The 19,720-nt window shown below is 37.0% G+C and overlaps 1 long non-coding RNA gene across 12 annotated transcripts; it reads left to right on the top strand.

The window, feature by feature from the left end:
* Positions 1-13,655: 13,655 nt before the first annotated feature.
* Positions 13,656-18,565, top strand: LOC113282401. Of its 12 annotated transcripts, none has more exons than XR_003326896.1 (6): positions 13,656-14,946; positions 15,583-15,640; positions 15,965-16,128; positions 16,209-16,264; positions 16,441-17,016; positions 17,133-18,565. It is a non-coding gene; the product is annotated as an uncharacterized LOC113282401 (long non-coding RNA). The 12 variants fall into 12 exon arrangements; XR_003326892.1 differs by having other exon boundaries at positions 15,970-16,128; XR_003326898.1 differs by having other exon boundaries at positions 16,049-16,128.
* The last annotated feature ends 1,155 nt before the right edge of the window (positions 18,566-19,720 follow it).

The following is a 19,720-nucleotide window of genomic DNA, read 5'->3' on the forward strand; positions in this document are numbered from 1 at the left end:
TCAAGGATTTTATCTAACGAAAACAAACTCATGCAAATAAAATATATCATCATATTTTGCACAATATATGTCACGGCTGCATATATATATAAAAAAAAAACTATTTTTCCTTCGTATCGTCATTATTTGTCTTTAAAACGAAGGTTTATTTCAAAAAAATATTGTGAAAGCTCACATCTCATACATATGATAAAGTTTTGTATTTACATGAAATCTCATAAGAAAAATTTTATCACTGGACACAAGTTCATCATATGAATTTTCCTTTGAGTCGTCGTAATTTGTCTTTAAAACGAAGGATTATTTCGATTTCGTGAAAATTTACTCCTTTTATGATAAAACCGTGGTACACATGAAAGCTCATACACTAAGTTTTATCACTGGACCTAGGTCCATATACTAAAAAAAAAAAACTCTCCTAAATCAGGGATTATAGTTAGTTTTCAAAACTAACGATTGAACGAGCATACGTTTTCAAAAAAAAACGAGGTTTTTTTCATAAAACTCACACTAATATACACACATGTATATAACTTCATCATGATCAAAGCATGAACAACCCATGATACTCATGGACATCAGCAAAAAAAAAAAGCACCTGGTCGGCCGGAATTTGGCCGGCGGCAACGGCGACACAGGCAGCGACGGCGCTGATCGGCGGAGAACTTCTCCTGCTCCTGTTGACGTGAAGGTGGTGGAGGGGTGATGGAAGCACTGGTAGTGGAGTTAAAAAAAAAGGATTAATCCCTTTTATATCAATTTTATTTCCAAAACCTAATTTTCTAAGGATTTCCTTATTGGGCCCGACCCGCGAATCCTAACCGACCACGGACTCGTCGTCCAAACCAGCGGTTCAACACCAATTTATGCTCATCAAACGACTCTCCAATCATGATATTGAAGCCTTCATCAAGTCGTGGTTTGCTCATGCTCTCTAAATCCGGTAACGTCTCAACTTACGACTAAGTTCAATTACTGGTATTATTATTTATGGCCGGAAAATCACCATTTAATGATGACTGAGGAACACAACTTTCCTCAGTAAGAAGGGGACTTAATGTAGATGGTGGATTTTCGACAAAGGCTAAAATCATAAACTCATAATTATACGAAGCTCTGATTCAGCAATCAGACGTGAGTATCGAGACACGGGTCTCTCATCAAATTCTCAATGGAGAGTACTTTCTCTCAGAGTACATGTATATATGTAGTCTCACGAATGGACAACGGCATATCTCATGAATACTAAATACTTTCAGTGATTATTTCTATATAGTATCACGAGATGGACGTCTCCTAGACAACTTGCTCTGCTAGTATAGAGCGATAACGTCTTCAGGAACAAACAACAAGTTTACCCTGACTATATCAAGGATATGAATTACCGACAAGCTCATATCGGGATAATTAATGCTCCTAGACAGCTTGCTCTGCTAGTATAGAGCCACAAAGTTAATTATTCCTAATTAAGATTAATTTTGTCGTGACATTCACTACTGAATTCCCAGAATAATCTATTATTGCTCCTATTCCATGGTCGAATCCACGACTGGTCCCATGGAATGGCAATAGCAATTGCTCATACTCCATGATAGAATCCACGACTGGTCCCATGGAATGGCACTAAACAATTGTTCTGCTTCTATGATCGAATCCACAGCTTGATCTCATAGAATAGCAATAATTATATTATCTCATTACTCCAATTTCATGATCGAATCCACAACTGGTCTCATAAATGGTAATAGATAAATCTTAGTTACTCCGATTCTATGGTCGAATCTAAGATCCCATGGAATGGTAATGCTCACTTTATTATTCTGAATTCGTAGTCGAATCCTAAGTTGATCCTATGAATTAATAATAAACATCTTATTACTCAGTTTTGTGAATTATTCTCCACTGAATTCCACAATTAGTAATAAATAATCAACAACCGGGCGTCTGAGCTACCTCTAAGTAAGCCCCGATTCAAATGGTGAAAGTGTATTCAACGACGATACACTAACAGTCACCGCACGAACGAGTATTTCAAAATACAACGAAACGATGAACCTATGAAAAATAGGGAAGAAAATAATAAATAATTAAAAATATTGACCAAGGTGCTGGGAACACGGACACACGACCTACCGACCGTGCCGTGGTCAGTTCCACGCCAGTTTTATATTTTTAATACATTTTTATTATTTTCCCTGATTTGATGAAAATTCTCTCATCTGATCAAATCTCCTTCGTCTCGAGGAAGCTCCTCGGTTTCATGGTACTTCCATAAATCCATAACAAATAATATAAAGTTAAGGAAAGGAGTGTGGGGCGTGACCATTGGCCAACCGACCATGCCTTGGTCCCAGCCGGCCCCACACCCCACGATTCCTTATTATTTTATTATTATTATTATTATTTCTCTAATTTCATGAAAAAACTCCTTGATTTCATGGTATTTTTTGCACAAATCATCATATAATAATAAAATAAAATAAAATAATGAAAACTTGTGGGACCGGGCCACTAGCCGGCCGGCCATGCCCTAGCCGGTCCCACACGCCCTTTGCTTTATTATTTTATTATTATTTATCCTATTTTTCCTTGAATTCATCAAATTCCTTGATTTTATGGTATTTCTCTCAAATTAGGAAAAATTCCCTCAAATCATCAAAAATACCTAAAAATATTTAAATAATTATGAAAAAACTCGTGGGACCGGGCCATAGCTGGACGGCCATGCCTCCATGGTCCCACACGCCCGTGTTTTTTATTATTTTAATATTTTGTTTCCATGAACTCATGAAAACTCCTTTAATTCATGGAAACTCCCTAAATTCATCAAATTTCTCAAAATTCATGAATTTTTCATAAAATCATCAAAATACTATAAAATTAAGGAAAAGGCACCACGGGACCATGGTCATGACCGGACGACCATGCCTTAACCACGGCGGTCCCACGCCTCCTCATTCCTTATTTTATAATTATTTTTCATCATCTCATGGTGTTTTCCTCATTTTCGTCGAAACCCTAATTTTGGCATATTTTCTCGAATGGATGCTCAATTGCACACCAGAAAATATCAAAATTCTCAGGACTGAGACGCGGACGCCTTAGGGACACGAGCACCTATCTTGACCGACCAAGATTGGCTCTTTGGCTCACGGAAGTCGGTCCCATCAATTTTCACAGTTTTGACCTAATTTGCACAATTGCTCGTATTAGGTCCAAAACTCTTCCAAACACTTTGGATTTTCATGAAGTGATCGTCAGGCGGTCACGTGACAACCCAGGGCCGGTTTCATGACCCCATGGTCGGTCCCTCACTCCGTCATAATTAATTAGGTTTTCTCACCTAAGGCTCAGACGAGCATTTTCGAATAAATGATTAAACCAGCATTTAATCATTCTTTCACCAACAAAACGTCAACTCTTCAGGAGTTCTTTGTATTTGCTCACGTGAGCATATGGACACTACATGGTTGATCCACGGTCCCATGTAGTCGCTCCCTCCTTTGTCCCATGGTTAAAATTATGACGAACCATGAATTGATCATCAATTGATCAAATTATGGTTTCTGAATCCAAGGATCATCATTCCAGATTCCAACCTTAATAATTTTACGACGACCTCATGGTCATTAATCTTATTAATTATGCTCGGTTCAACAACCAGTACTTTAATTAATATTTTGGTCACGCTGCCAATAATCCATCAGATGAGCAACACTTGCTCAGACGATCAAATATTCAACAATTCATCACACGAGCAACACTTGCTCAGATGATAAATATTTGCTCAAACCAAGGATTATCGGTTCAACAATCAATATTCAACGATCCATCGAATGAGCAATACTTGCTCACTTCATCGTAAGAACTATACCTCTGTCTCATGACATGTTCAATTCATGAGTTTCAGAACATCATGTTCAACTCAGCAACTACATGGACTCATCGTCCCATCAAACCACGAAGTCATCAATTGACTAACAAACCACGAGACGTCAATCGTGTCACTTTGGGGGATATCACTTAGGGTTTTGGTCTGCGGTCTACGGCACGTGTGTTCAAACACACGATGGAATATGAGCAAGTCGTGCAATCATTTGAAGGAATTCACGAGGTAGTGGGTGGAAAATCGACCAAGTCTCCACATGTTGAGAAACTGGTTTCAAACACGATCTCCACTTCCCCACTCCTTGATTCCATCAACTGTCACACTTCATGGGATCATGGTGTCTACAATTCCAACGATATAAATAAGTCTCTGAATCATGATTGAATCATCATCATCAGTATCATCAATCTCACATCAAACTGACAACACGGGATCATCAACTCATCAATTGAGCAACTACTCTCAATTGAGCAATTTCAATCACTCAAAGCTTATCATATTCAGAATTCACACACCCACAATCTTTGATTACCATTGATTCCACACATTTCTCAGCTTCCCTCCTACAGATCAACCCATCCTCTCTTGTGACCGAATTTACTCTGGAACGGTCATTGTCTTGATTTAGGCCGGAGTACTACAGATTGATCTCTCGAATCTAAAGCACCCCCTTTGCAGCGGTGCATCTGTGTGAGGTTTAACATTTCGCTCGGTCGAGGAGTCTCCTCCGTACGGTCGTCTCCTCAATTCCTTAGAAACCAGCAAATCGTTTTCCCCCATCTACAATGATGAACGTAGTTAAAGCAAAAATCTTTCCAACACATATTTTGAGAAAGATATAAGCGAGTTAAACTCAGCTCGAAATATCAAATGTGTATAATGTAAAGTCTATATAGCTATACGACTTAGTCTAAATAGGAGATAAAATAGAATAGACTTCTGAGTGATAGATGAGTTCAAGTATTCACATACCTTTTGTTGATGAAGTTCCTCCAAGCTCCCCTTAGTAGATCTTCGTCTTCAATCGATGAACACCGTGAAGTCTAAAGCTCAACTATACATTATATCCTAATCCGAGATATAGCTATAAGTAGACAAGAAATCAAGACTTGTAGTTTTGACAACTAAACTTGACAAACAAGCTTGAGATAGTAACGCTTGCGATTTCGACCGAGAAGAAATCGTGAAAAGACATGGAATGTCTCATAAATCGTGTGCGGAGCTTGAGAGGAGCTGAGGTTGAGATTCCTCTCTCCACGGCCGGTCACATATGTCATGTGGAGACCATATTATTGCTTGTGGGTCCCTTTGTTGAGCATGCAGATCTCAAGAGAGTTTGTCCATGTTTTTGGATAAGCATGTATAGTTCAGGCTCAATTTACTAGTCGTGAGTGTGTTTGAGAGGATGAGAAATAGGCTTGGATGAGGCCACCCGAGGTGAGTTTTATGTGTGTATAAAACTCTTCAGATGAGATAGATCAGTTTGGACGAGGACACCCGAGGTTTGGCTGACGCGACTGAGGCTGTCGGAGGTTAGACCGACGGATTTGAGACCATCATAGATTTGGCTGACGGGTTTGAGACCGTGTGATATTTGGCTGATGGGTTTGAAGTCTGTTTGAGACTTGGCCAACATGATTGTCTCTCTCCGAAGTCAGGTGGGAAATGTTTGGGAGAGAAAAGAAGGCTTGCACAAAAGGGCCGACATGACCAGTGTATCTCAGAAGCATGTTCTAGGAATCTGTTGAAAGGGCCCAGAGGCAGAATAACCAGCGTATCTCACGGGGATGTCCTATGAATTATTCGGAAACCTCAGTAAGTCGAGTTAGAGCCTAGAGTAGAGATGACCAGTGTATCTCACGACGATGTACTAGGAATCAGTCCTTGATCTCATATAGGATGAGTCTTGCTTACAGGAGACATGTATGTCTCCGCTCTGGGTCATAAGTCCGCCCGAGACGTTTTTACGCATCTAAAAAGCCTACATGACCAGCAGTATCTCGTCGAGTATGTATACTAGGAATCATGGTATCACAATCAACTGCGTCTCGCGAAGACATGCTGGAATTATGGTTGTTCTGGTTCATAAGTCTGTCAGGGACGTTTTACGCTCCAGAGAACCTATGTGACCAGTAGTATCTCGTCGAGAATGTGCGCTAGGAATCACGGCATCACGACCAGCAGTGTCTCGCGGGGACGTATACTAGAAATCGTGTTTATGGGTTCCTTGAGGACCAAGGGATTAATCTCTCCCATAAGAGTTGAGTTTTGTTTATGGTCTTGAAATGACACTTTTTCCCCCTATCCAAATTTCACTATCTACATTAGTCCCCTACTCAGAGTAGAACCTTGTTTGTTCTATGATGAATATATAGATGGTGACGAACCACTCAGTTTCGAAAATACAATCCACTCGTTCTTTTAGACTTACAGAGTCCCCAAATTGATGCTTAGCCTTCGATTGTTATGACTCTGATCTTGGAATCGACTCTGGACTTGGGAACCTCTTGGGATTCTATGTTTGGAGGCATTAATGGCATGATAATGGAGTCTTTATGAGACAAAATTCCCGTCTTGATCGAACGGAATTGTTAATTAGGGTTTAATTGGACAAAACCCTAATTTTATCTCTTTGTGCATCCTTGAGTTTCCGAGTTTATATAGGCGACTATGTGAGGAGAGATAGTTTTGAACGAATTCCTAGCTGGCTGCGATGTTGATGAAAATCCATGAGAGAAGAGAGATACTCTTTTCTTTATTGCACTTAAACTCTAATTTCTCTATTGTTTGCGTCTGATTCCTTCAGACATTCTGGAGAAGCTTTGTTAGAGCATTGCTCGGTCGAACTCACAAGTGTTGCTATATCAAGCTTTTTGTCAAATTTATTTGTCAAAACTATATCTTGATTTGTAGTCTACAATTAGTTAAGTCTCGGTCTAGGATAATGGAGTTGAGAAACGAACCAGTAATCATTTGCGTTCTACCATTTGAAGGCGAAGATCAACCGAAGCTTTTGGAGAACTTCATCAACAAAAGGTAAGTGAAGACTGAACCACCTATTTCTCAAATTATATTCACTTTTCTATCTTGAGACGATTGTCGCATAACTAATTAGACTAGCTTGCATAGACAAGAATTTCGAGTCGAGAACTAATTATTTAGTTTACGAATTTCTCGAAATATAATGACTAATCTTAATGAACATTTGTTCATACTTGATCAAATTTGGTGGACAAAAATTTATTGTACGGAACCAAACCATGATTCAAGTTTAAAATAGCCTGGAATAGTGATATGTGTCATTGATGTTATTCAGGAATGTTTCGAAAAGAATTAGAGAAATATAAAACTACTATATTCGGAATTTGTCTAAAGCCATATTACATGTATTCGTACACGTAGCGGAGTAGCTATATATCGACTTTCAGATTTGTGTGATATGCATACTCGTATGCACATCATGGGAAAATATGTTTGTTTGGTGATCCGGATAGGTATGTATATTCGTATACAAACCATTGTGGAACTGTGGTAAGGGAAACAAATTAAAATAATCAAATCAGTATGCGAGCCAAGACAGTTATATGTTCTAGAACCAGTTTAAAACCGGTACATAAACTGGACGTTCTGTGAACTCCGAAACCGTAAAAGGTCCAAAGTTTACAAACTGGAACGTGAAATAAAAAGTTCTATAGACTTCAGAACTTTAAATTAGTTCAAAGTTTGAAAACCGGTACGTGAACTGAAAAGTTTTGTAAGATTCCGGAACTAGGTAATTGCATAAGTGTCGGTTTATGAACTGAGAAGTTCTGTTGACTCCGGAACTTGGTCATTGCATATTTGCAAACCAGTCCACGTACTATGACTCAGAGATTTATGAACAGTTCAAGTACTTGTACTCTGTATATTTACAAACTATGTCGATTGTGATTCAATTGCGATTAGATTATTTCCTTGAAGTAATTTGCATTTGATCAATTATCTAATTAACATTAGACTCATTTGAACACATAATTGTGACTCAATATTAATGTCTTGTGAACATGAAAATGAGTGTTAAGCTTTTAAGTTCAAATAGGCTAGTTTCAGCTAACCATATTGAACATAGTCTTTATACACGGTTCAGTTACGGTTTGCCTAACCATAGTGTATATCTTGTATATGTGAATAGGATTGAAAGCTTTCATCTAACGGTGAATATTGATTGCTTGGTTCCAAAGCTATCTTAGCTTAAACCTAAAGCAACCTAGGCTTTTAAGTCTATATAAGGAGAACTCTTGGAAACTGGGATCTCTGAATCCTGACGCTACTTTTTGGTGGGTCCTAGTTGTATCTAGAGTCATCCTCTTTATAAACCATTTTAGGGTTTAGCGACTACAAAGACTTCATTGGGATTCGTAAAGCTAGGTCCAGTTTTCTTTTATCTTGATAACTTGAGTATCCTGATCTTGATTGTTTGTAGAGCCTTACTCCATCAATCAAGATAGATAGTAAGCAATAAAGTCTCTTCGTCTCATACTTTGTTGATCTGCAAAGTCTGGATTTTTAGGATAGCCAGACTTTTGTCTAAGTTGTTGTCGATTTTCATCACCTGGTCGTTTGATCTGATCATCCGTTTATATCGTAAATAAAGAAATCACTAAATAGGCTAAATCATTGGGAGGAAGATCTAGTTTGAAGTCTTCAATTGAGTTGAAGAAACTCTTAGTTGGTGTGAGACCGTGTAATCAATTTCACAGAAACTTGTTGGGTTCAAGAGGTGTAAGGAGCGCGATTGTACCTGAATCAGTGGGAGACTGAGTTCGGGCTCAATTACATTCCAGACCGAAGTTAATTGGTAGTAGGCTAGTGTCTGTAGCGGCTTAATACATTTTGGGGTTCAATCTGGACTAGGTCCCGGGGTTTTTCTGCATTTGCGGTTTCCTCGTTAACAAAACTTCTAGTGTCTGTGTTATTTCTTTTTCAGCATTATATTGTTTATCCTTATAATTGAAATATCGCAGGTTGTGCGTTGATTAATCACAGTAGCTAGGTCCAACCTTGTTAGTTGGAAAAGACTTAATTGATCCTTGGACATTGGTCTTTGGTACCGCCCAATAACTCTCTTTATATTTTGGTTCATGGATTCAATTCTGTAAACGTTCTAATAACAAGAGAGGGAGAGATATAACTCTAGGAACTTTCCTTGATTGAGTTTTTACTCTCGGAGTTGTGTTGAGTTTGTCCATACATATTTCCTAAGAAAAAGTTGGTGGTGTATTTTTGTACCCCCGGCGTTTTCATTTGGTATCTTAGCAGGCAAACACATTAAGACCTAACAAGTATGTATTTCAAGCAGTCTGACTATATGGACAGAGACGAAATCTCTACAGACGCACTCCAGAATTTCTTAGCGATTCTTTAGGATCTGTTCTCCTCAAGACTTAGTGTCTCACAAGATGATCTCGATTCACTAAAGACTAATACCTTGAGTGATTGTGAAGAATGGATGAATAAAAATTAAAGAATCCTCTGCAATTGTTAAAAACAAGAAACATCATGTTAAGAGTAAGAAGCTTTGTTGTCTTAAAAGATTGATTAACAATTTGTTTAAGGAATGCAACATAACGGGATCTGTTGACGAAGATCTTTTTATGGATTTTAAAAAAATATTTAAGTTCTTGGAATACATTGTTGTGATCATAAGTAGGGAAGTGCCCCCTTCGTAGTCCTGTCGCTGAAAAGACGTGCTATTAGTGTGGGAAACATGGGAATGTCATAAAAATGTGCATAACTGCTACAGTTTTGACTATTTCAAATGATATTGTTAAATCATCCCTTGATCACCACGAGGATGAAGAAACTATTCCATAAAACTTTCACGCCGGAGTTGTTTATGAGATGGCTGCTCATCCAACCTCTTGTTAGCAACATTCTGGCTTCACCCCATCGTGTATCAATTTAAGATGGGAAAGTTGTTGTAAAGGATTGTTTCTTTTCAGTTCTGTATTTTTCTATCATGCGTTTAAGATCACAAATCACACAACTAAAAGAAGAAACTTGTAACAAATTGATCATAACTTCACAAGTCGTTTAGCAGGCTCCGATTTCACGATGTTGTAAGATCAATATAAATTACGGGCCTTCTTTTTCCTGTGATTATCCATCTGTTTTCTTATGCTCTGGATTTTTCCATAGAGCTAAGAATAAGATTAGTTGTCTTATTAAAATTGATATTCTTGTCAATTTTTGGATTTGATCCGCATTTCAAAATACATGATAAGATTGTATCTCCTGACGGAATATTTTTTTTGAAAAAAGAAAACAAAAAGGAAAGTCTAAATTTCGAATCCCACACCCGAACTTGGTCAAGCCATTAAGGCTTTATTAAAAGAGTAATCATACTCCCCTACTCCTTCTTCTTCCGTGAGTTCACTAACGGGATTAGAAATTAAGGTTAGGGTTTCCATAACGGTGTGTTGCTTTCATAAATTGAGGTGTCAATTCACAATCTCTTGGTTCTCTCTTTTTTTGCAAGGTTATACATCAAGAAGGAGCAAATCAAGCAATCATCTTTAAAAGGAGCTATTCAAATAAGATCAAATCTTTTGTTTTTGTGTTTTCATGGCTAGAACAAAAGGAATTAGTAAAAATCCCAAGCATAAGAAAATTCCTGAAAAACCTAGGATCCGTTTTATTAACACGGATTGTAATGAGACCTTTGAAAGAATTGCAACTAGAGAAATTATTCTAGAAAAGAAATTAGAAGAAAGGTATGTTAAAACGGAAGATCTTGTTTGTTTTGATGAATATGATCTAGAAGACATTTTTAGTGGCTTGGGAGAAGGTTTGATCTTCTTACTAGGATGTTTTATGCGAACATGTACGATGTTAATCTCGATAAGATGAGCTTTAAATCAATGATTGGAGGAGGAACAATTGTTGTTAGTCAAGAGTTCTTTTCGGAACTCACAAATATTCCTCTTGGTAATTTTCAACTTCCAAGACCTAAAGAAGAAACACCATCCCTTGAAACCATTTCTCTTGAGCCTTGTGGAAAGAATGTTGGTTGGAAAGATGGGAAGCTTCCTACTTCAGAACTTAGCATGCCTCTTAAGGTTTTTGGTAAGTTGGGTATCCCCAACATTTGTCCATCCAAAATTGGGGATGCATATTGGAGCCATGATTTGCAAAGTTAGTTTATTTCCTTAAAACAGGAACTAAAAATCTTGACATTTGTGGGTTGATCATTTCTCAAATGGTATCAATGACTATATCCCAAGAAGATATTAGAATTTCCCTGTCTGATTGGACGCATCTGTGAAGAACTTGATATTGATCCAGTTGGGAACTTCATTGGAGCTCCCACTTTAGTTCGTGAAAGTAAGTTTAATCGTATGAGAATGAATGAGAACAAAAGAAAAAGGGCCTCTATTTCACCTCTTGACGGTTCTTGTGTTCCAATAACCTTGAGTTTTCTTCAATGAATTCACAAGGATGTTTGTAAGATCAACTCCAAGGTAAAAGGTATGCAAAAACAATTATGTATGATTGCTACAAAATTTCCCGACATCAAGGACGAAATAGACAAGATTCAAGCTTCCATGGGTGGTTCCGATGATGAAGAACATGAATAATCCTCTGACTTTTTCTTTTGTTATCTAGAAAACTTCTTTTGAGGATTTTATTCTTGAGAAGGATAACTAGGGTTTGGTATAGCAAAGATTGTGATTACACATAGCTATTTCCAATGTGCATGCAAGGTTAGAAATCCTCAGTATGCGGTACACCATAGACTAAGGTGTTGAAACTACACATGGTGGAAGTGTAGTTGAGGTTGTGGATCCATAAAGGAAGATGGAGACACCACCAGGTTCGATCAGTGCTCACCTAGAAAGGAAGTAGGTGAACAAGGCACAACCTAATATATCATTAACTAAATCATCTCATTATATTGTCTCTGATTATGTCCATGAATCAAATTGGAGGACGCTTTGAAGTTTCATGATTCAAGAAAACAATGACATCCTAAAGGATCATGAGAACACACACGAGTCAATGGAAAAATCGTGCGAACATATTAATAACCATTATTTTTATATATTGCTCAAGGAAATATAGCACATAAGATCGAACCATGTTTAATATCAACAAATAACATATTTGGCCTACACAATCCAGGTAAAACTTGGTTCTTTGACAAATATACATGTGTTTGGTATGGTAGTGCTAACCAACCAAGTGTAAAGCCTATGGGACATAGATGATTATTTGTCACAAAGCGCAGTGAGAATAAAGTCTTAAAGTATAAAGACTTTCCTTGTGGCGCTTTGTGATCTTGGAGTTGTTTACTAGATTGTAATGAACATTATAGCGTTCTTCTACTTAGTTAGCTTGGTAGTTTCAAAAGGACTTGAAATGCAACATTTTTTATGTGGTTAACACATATCTCTGCAAGGATTGAGGGATAAAGATGTTTACAAAAGTGCATGATAGCCTTTTGTTTCCCAAATCAAAAGACTCTAAACCACGGAGTCCATCTGAAATTAGAGTGGAACCCTCACTTAAATATTGAAATAATCAGGCGGATTTGGTATACACGTCTAAGTGACTATTTGATTGGGAAGGGATAAACAAGTAAGGTATTATGCCTTGCATACTCACAAAGAAAGTTACTGAATTGGAATTGTATCTATCTATGTCGGTGATATGGACATGATATGTACTCTTAATGAAATAAGATATTTTACAAGATGCTTGAAATTAAATTTGAGATGAAAATCTGGGAAAAGCTTGATCGAACACCGAGATTGTGGTATATTATTCCACCAGTTTGCATATGTCCAAAGTTGTCAGGAAGTTTAACAAGGACATGCATCCTGCTAGCACTCCCAAGATTAGTTGAGGCTCAAATGTAAATAAATGAATATGACGAAGATGTGTTGGTAACTAAAATTCCCATATTAAGTGCAATAAACGCATTGTTGTACTTAGTATAATGTACTCGACCAAATATTACATCCTCAATGAACTTGTTAGCTAGATATAGCTCAGCATCGATGCATTGTCTTCGGAACGGTATAATGAATGTAATCATATACTCTTTTTCCTTAGTTCATCTTTTGTCCCTCTGGTTTTCCTGGCGAGGTTTTAATGAGGCAATAGACTTAGATACGGTGGTCATCGAGGAGAGAACTACATTTGAAGAACTACATATGAAGGACTACATGTGAAGCACTACATATGAAGCACTAATATTGGACCGCATAAGGGGGAGTGTTGTAGGGACTTGGGCCCATTTATGTGCGGCATGTATAGATGTAACCATAATTTACCTCGTAACCTATATATAGAGGCTTAAACCTATGTAACATGTAACTTATCTCTAATCAATAAGAGTTTCTCTTTTTCTGTTCTTCCATATTTGTTTCTACTTCAACAAAACAATGTATTTTGTTTTTGTTAGGTATAGTTTTTTATTTTGGTTTTAATTAGGTTTAGTTTAGGTAATTATGTAAGTTATCAAAGAGTATTTTTGTATTTTTATTATAGATTAGGTCCCCTCCATCCGTATTCAGGACATTTGAATACATAGGAGTCCTCAAAACCAAATCTTTGGAGCTATATAGATGGATTCATTGATAGATGGATTCATTGATAGATGGAATACCCACCCTTGGATGAGCGTCCCCGCCCTCTTGAAAATTCTCCATTCCACTTTTTCTCAAATTATATGAATGTAACACTAAATATTTTTTTCGATCAAAAAAATGGCATAAAAGGGAAAACACGGATCCGGGAACAAAAGAAAAAAAAAAAACATAAAATTTCATTATGAATAATTAGAAGAAAAAAAAAACCTAAACCTATACCATAACCCTAACTTTCATCTTCTCTTCCACTTTCTTCTCTACGAATGTCCTTTAGGTTTTTTTTTTTTTGTTCTTTCGCTGATCGACCATTGGTCATTTTAATGATCTAAAGTATTTAAAGAGAAAAGAAGCCTCTTAATCGATGGAAAGTACGATCCAGATCCCTTTTTGTCTCTTCGCTAACTTTGATTTGTGGTACCTTTATGTTTTCACTAATCTGCAGGAGTATGATACCAGCAGGATAACTAGGATGGACATATATATTAGTGATTATATTGACCACTTTCTCCATAAACCCTAAAACTTCTAACTTTGTGATTATGCTGGGAGGTAATCAATACAATAGCTACGTTTCGTCTACTTTGACTAATACTGTATTTTATATTATTTATTTGCTTTGCAGGATAGGACATTACTCTGGATGAAAATCTTGAACTCGATGTGCCTCTTCATAGGGAAAGGTAAATGTTTCGAGGATTTTATTTAAGTTTCTATTAGTAGATAAGTATAGCCAACAGAAAGAATGAGTTTGCTTTGAGTTTGTATTGATATGCCGGTTTTGCACCATTATTGATATGTCGGTTTTGCACCATTATTGCACCATTATTAATGAAATCCGTAGGACACCTCCTAATCTTCAAGATGATTTGATGGAAGGAACAATTGTTATCTCCCTAACACGTCTTGATTTGAATTGAAATGTCCTATAAACATTGTGTTTTCTAATTATATGATTATTTTTTTAATTTTTTCCATGATCATTCAAATTCTTAGCAATATTTACAGATTTTATTAGTTTAGATACATAAGAATGGAAGATATTCATATTAAACAGGATGATACAAACTCAATTATATGGTTGTTGCTGCTTCAATAGTTTGTTGTAGTCAAGCATATGCAATATAAGTAGTCAAGCCTTTTCAATTACGAGGCTTAAGCCACAGCCTGAAGTACAAGGTAATGTATCACTGTTTATTTCTTATTGTTCCCTATTTAAACTAACATATTGATTAAATAGGGAATTGAAAGCCGCACGCAGTTGCAACCTGCATCAGATGTTGTTATCATTGAAGCAAGGGGATTGCATTTTCGTATGAACGGCTAATGGGGCGATGAACGACGAACTGTGTACACCTTTCTGATGAATCATTTTGGAGTAATGGGGAAAGCAAAATTTTGTTTTATAGGGAATATTAAGGAACACAGGTCAGTGATATGCTTTCAAATTATGATTAGAGAATTAGCTTACCTCATGGGTGGAGTTACTTATGTTTATCAGAATTATATGAATGTAACACTAAATAACTTTTTCGGTCAAAAAAACGGCATAAAAGGGAAAAAACAGATCCGGGAACAAAAGAAGAAAAACATAAAATTTCATTATGAATAATTAGAAGAAGAAAAAAACAGTTAAACCTAAACCTATACCATAACCCTAACTTTCATCTTCTCTTCCACTTTCTTCTCTACGAATGTCCTTTAGGTTTTTTTTTTTTTTTTGTTCTTTCGCTGATCGACCATTGGTCATTATTCGTTTTTAACGATCTAAAGTATTTAAAGAGAAAAGAAGCCTCTTAATCGATGGAAAGTACGATCCAAATTCCTTTTTGTCTCTTCGCTAACTTTGATTTGTGGTACCTTTTTGTTTTCACTAATCTGCAGGAGTATGATACCAGCGGGATAACTAAGATGTACATACATATTAGTGATTATTTTGACCACTTTCTCCATAAACCCTAAAACTTCTAGCTTTGTGATTATGCTGGGAGGTAATCAATACAATAGTTACGTTTCGTCTACTTTGACTAATACTGTATTTTATCTTATTTATTTGCTTTACAGGATAGGACATTACTCTGGATGAAAATCTTGAACTCGATGTGCCTCTTCATAGGGAAAGGTAAATGTTTCGAGGATTTTATTTGAGTTTCTATTAGTAGATAAGTATAGCCAACAGAAAGAATGAGTTTGCTTTGAGTTTGTATTGATATGCCGGTTTTGCACCATTATTTATATGCCGATTTTGCACCATTATTAATGAAATCCGTAGGACACCTCCTAATCTTCAAGATGATTTGATGGCAGGAACAATTGTTATCTCCCTAACACGTCTTGATTTGAATTGAAATGTCGTATAGACATTGTGTTTTCTAATTATATGATTATTTTTTAAATTTTGTCCATGATCATTCAAATTCTTAGCAATATTTACATATTTTATTAGTTTAGATATATAAGAATGGAAGATATTCATATTAAACGGGATGATACAAACTGAGTTATATGGTTGCTGCTGCTGCTTCAATAGTTTGTTGTAGTCAAGCATCTGCAATATAAATCGTCAAGCCTTTTCAATTACGAGGCTTAAGTCACAGCCTGAAGTACAAGGTAATCTATCACTGTTTATTTCTTATTGCGTATCTCATTTGGTTTGTGATATTTGAAAAGGTTCATTCTTTTCATTGCAGAGACTACAAAGAGTCGGAGTTTGAGATTGGGTTGTGGTAGATTCGACTATGATAAGGTATTTGTATTTTTTATCCAGTCTCAGTTTGGTTTGGTTTTGGTTTTCTTGACAGCAAAAAAAAAAAAATCTCATTATCCCCCCCACCCCACCCCAACGTAACTTTATTTCAAATCGTAGAACATGGAGAGTGAAAAAAAAAATTCCCTATTTAAACTAACATATTGATTAAATAGGGAATCGAAAGCCGCACGCAGTTGCAACCTGCATCAGATGTTGTTATTATTGAAGCAAGGGGATTGCATTTTCGTATGAACGGCTAATGGGGCGATGAACAGCGAACTATGTACACCTTTCTGATGAATCATTTTGGAGTAATGGGGAAAGCATAATTTTGTTTTATAGGGAATATTAAGGAACACAGGTCAATGATATGCTTTCAAATTATGATTAGAGAATTAGCTTACCTCATGGGTGGAGTTAGTTATGTTTATCAGAATTGTTGTCACTGTGATAGATATACTTAAGGATTGGCAAGTTTGCTAATTGAGATACCAACACTATCTCTGTAGATCTATGGAGAAATCGTTCAAACCCTAGTTAATCATCATCTGTATTTCCATTAACTTTTTTTGGTTTGATACAGTTGTTGTAAATCAGGATAAAATAGGGATATTTTATCATAACTCTTAAACTAATTCAGGGTTTGCGGTGCGGAGAAAATTAAGTTTTCCAGTTCTCTCTTATTCTCTTTCCACATTCAGGAAAAATCTGATTTCTTTCTCTCTTCAAGAGAGCACATGAAATCACAGGTAAAATCACTATTATCCTATTCTTTCTCTCTACTTTGGGTGTAAGTCAGTAACCACGTACAAGTGTGAATTATCTCGATCACTTATCATGCATTATCTTTTTTTCTTGAATACAGATCTGCAGATAGGAAAAGACGGGAGCTTTTATTTGTATTTGCTTCCCTTTCTTTTTTCTGGTGTGATTGACACTTTTATGTTAGATGGTCGGATTTCCTTTGAAGATTGGACCGAGAAACTGATCCCAATGTTTAATTCTGGCACTATTTTTTGTTTATGAAATTGATGCATCTTAGTAACTTCCTATGTTATCTCCATCTAAGGTTTTTTAACTTTTCAATGCCTAGCCTCATTCCTGTGGTGGTAAAAGCATTCGAAATGGCAGGAATCTACTGACAATGGACAAGCAATCTTGGTAAACATGTTGTATTTGAACGTATTTTTTGTCACCCACCGTTTATTGATTTTGGTACTAGAAACTGCATCAAGCCACAATATAGTTTTGTTTTTCTCCTAACTATTATTTTCTTTTCAGCCTTAGATTGTGTTTGTTTTTCTCTGGATCAGTTGTGGGGATCGTTTAATTTTGATTTGCGTCCAGAAAGAATATGATAAATATACCTATGAGTCGATGACTCTATGGCGGCAGCTTTGGAAGGAAGTTACAGCGCTTGACACGTGGGACAACGAAAAGCACAATGAGTACATGCCTTCTAAGCAAGAGCTAACATGTACTTACCTATGGCGGCAGCTTTGGAAGGAAGTTTAATGGGTCAGGGAGTATTAATGGCGCAAAAACTTTAAGTAGGGTAGTTATAAGGTCCAAAGTGGAGTAGAAGATGCACACATTTTTCACCGAGTAGATACTGGCAGTGTGGCACTAACGTCGAACACAATTGGTACCTAGACTTTTGACACAATTGCTAACAAATGAGTATCATCAGCTAAGCAACAGACAATTGATAGTTGAACATCTAGGGATCAGAATTGGAAACACTCAATTCATGGAAACAAGATGAGAATATGAATACAAACTTTTATTGCATAGTTTATTAAGTTTCTGAAAATGAAATCCCAAGGTTTTAATAGTGTATTTATATCTGTGTTTGTTTCTCTCTATTTGAGTTACACGGTATCAAAAGAAACTAATGAATTTTCATGGTTCATCTCAGGTGAAGAACATGCACATATTAAGCAAGATGGTGTAGAAATGGAGGCAACCATTTTTACAAGAAGGATGCACCATTGAAAAAAAGAATAAGTGTGTAAAGCAGAGTTGCGTCCACCTTGAACGCATCTGAAGCAGCGAATCCGGGATATTTCCTTTTATATGAACTCGTAAAGCTTTATTTGTCAGTGGACGAGGAGGAAAAGACACCAAGGAAGACATACCCATACACTTCTACTTTATTTATGGTAAAGTCTTATTTGAGTAGGTCTTTATGTACCTGTATTGTTGCTTACTGTACATGTGAAAGAATGTTAAAATGTTTTGATATTTTAACCATTTGTCTACATAATCCTGAAGCAATCTATTTGAAATGCCGTGGAAGAAGATAGCCAACAAGAAATCTAATCAATGAATATCTATAAGTATTGAATGATGCGGTAGGATGTAGCACATAGCACTAATGGCGTAACTAATAAACCGAGGCATCTCTTATCTCCCATTTTACAGTGGTGTGAATTCATTCATTAAAGTTATACTTCACTTGAGTATAAAATAGCTCATACTCCTCCGTGTTCATTTTTAGATCCAAACGAGATAAAAATGAAAATATTTGGGACGGGGCGAGGCGAAGCCGAGCCATACCAAATGAAATATGTATCGGCACGAAGCCGAGCATACCAAATAAAAATTGCATCGTGACGGAATGAGGCGAAGCCGCGCGACACCAAGTAAAAAATGCAACGGAGTGGGGCGAGGGGAAACCGAGTCACACCAAATCAAAAATGCATCGCACCGCGACGGTCCCGCAACACCGAATCAAAAATGCATGACGGGGCGAGGAAAAGTTACATCACACCAAACCCAAAAATATAGTTGAAAGAAAATAAATGATGCCGGATGATTTTCGGATCCGCCCGGTGCGTAGCACGGACACAAAATCTAGTGTAAACCAATTCCCCGCAAAATTGCATATGACGAAATCTTGGATGAGGCGGGATTTTTCACTATTTTTGCGTTTCCAAAGGAATTCACGGAAAAGAAAGAAAAAAAAAAGTGCCTGCCCTGCTAATGGGTACCACCAGCTAGGGGTGAGCAACGGACGGACGGATGCGGATTAGGAGTCACCCGCGTCCAAACCGTCAAAGTTGCGGATTTGGAAAATCCAACCGTGTCCTGCCCAATCACCCGCGGATTTCACGTCCGCGGATTAGTGGGTGATACGGACCGGATGCGGATTAACCGCGGTTGTGAACTAAAACTTCTAAATACAGAACTTGGTAGAATAGCTATGTCATCTGCCATAGTTTATGATATTGTGTATGTATGTTTATGACGGATTCAACCGGAACTCACTCAATTTTTGGTGCATTTGTGGGCAACTACGTACTGTACTGATAGAAAATTTGGAGGATTTCTGATTTTGTGTCTGGTTTGTTATTGCCCTTGTTTTTGCTATATGTGGGTTGAGGACTGATGTAGCAAAAATGAAGGTTACAACCATGCGGGCAGTTAGGAGAAAAAGAGTTAGATAAGCTT

This window comes from Papaver somniferum, chromosome 5 (assembly GCF_003573695.1).
Source record: "Papaver somniferum cultivar HN1 chromosome 5, ASM357369v1, whole genome shotgun sequence".
NCBI lineage: Eukaryota > Viridiplantae > Streptophyta > Magnoliopsida > Ranunculales > Papaveraceae > Papaver > Papaver somniferum.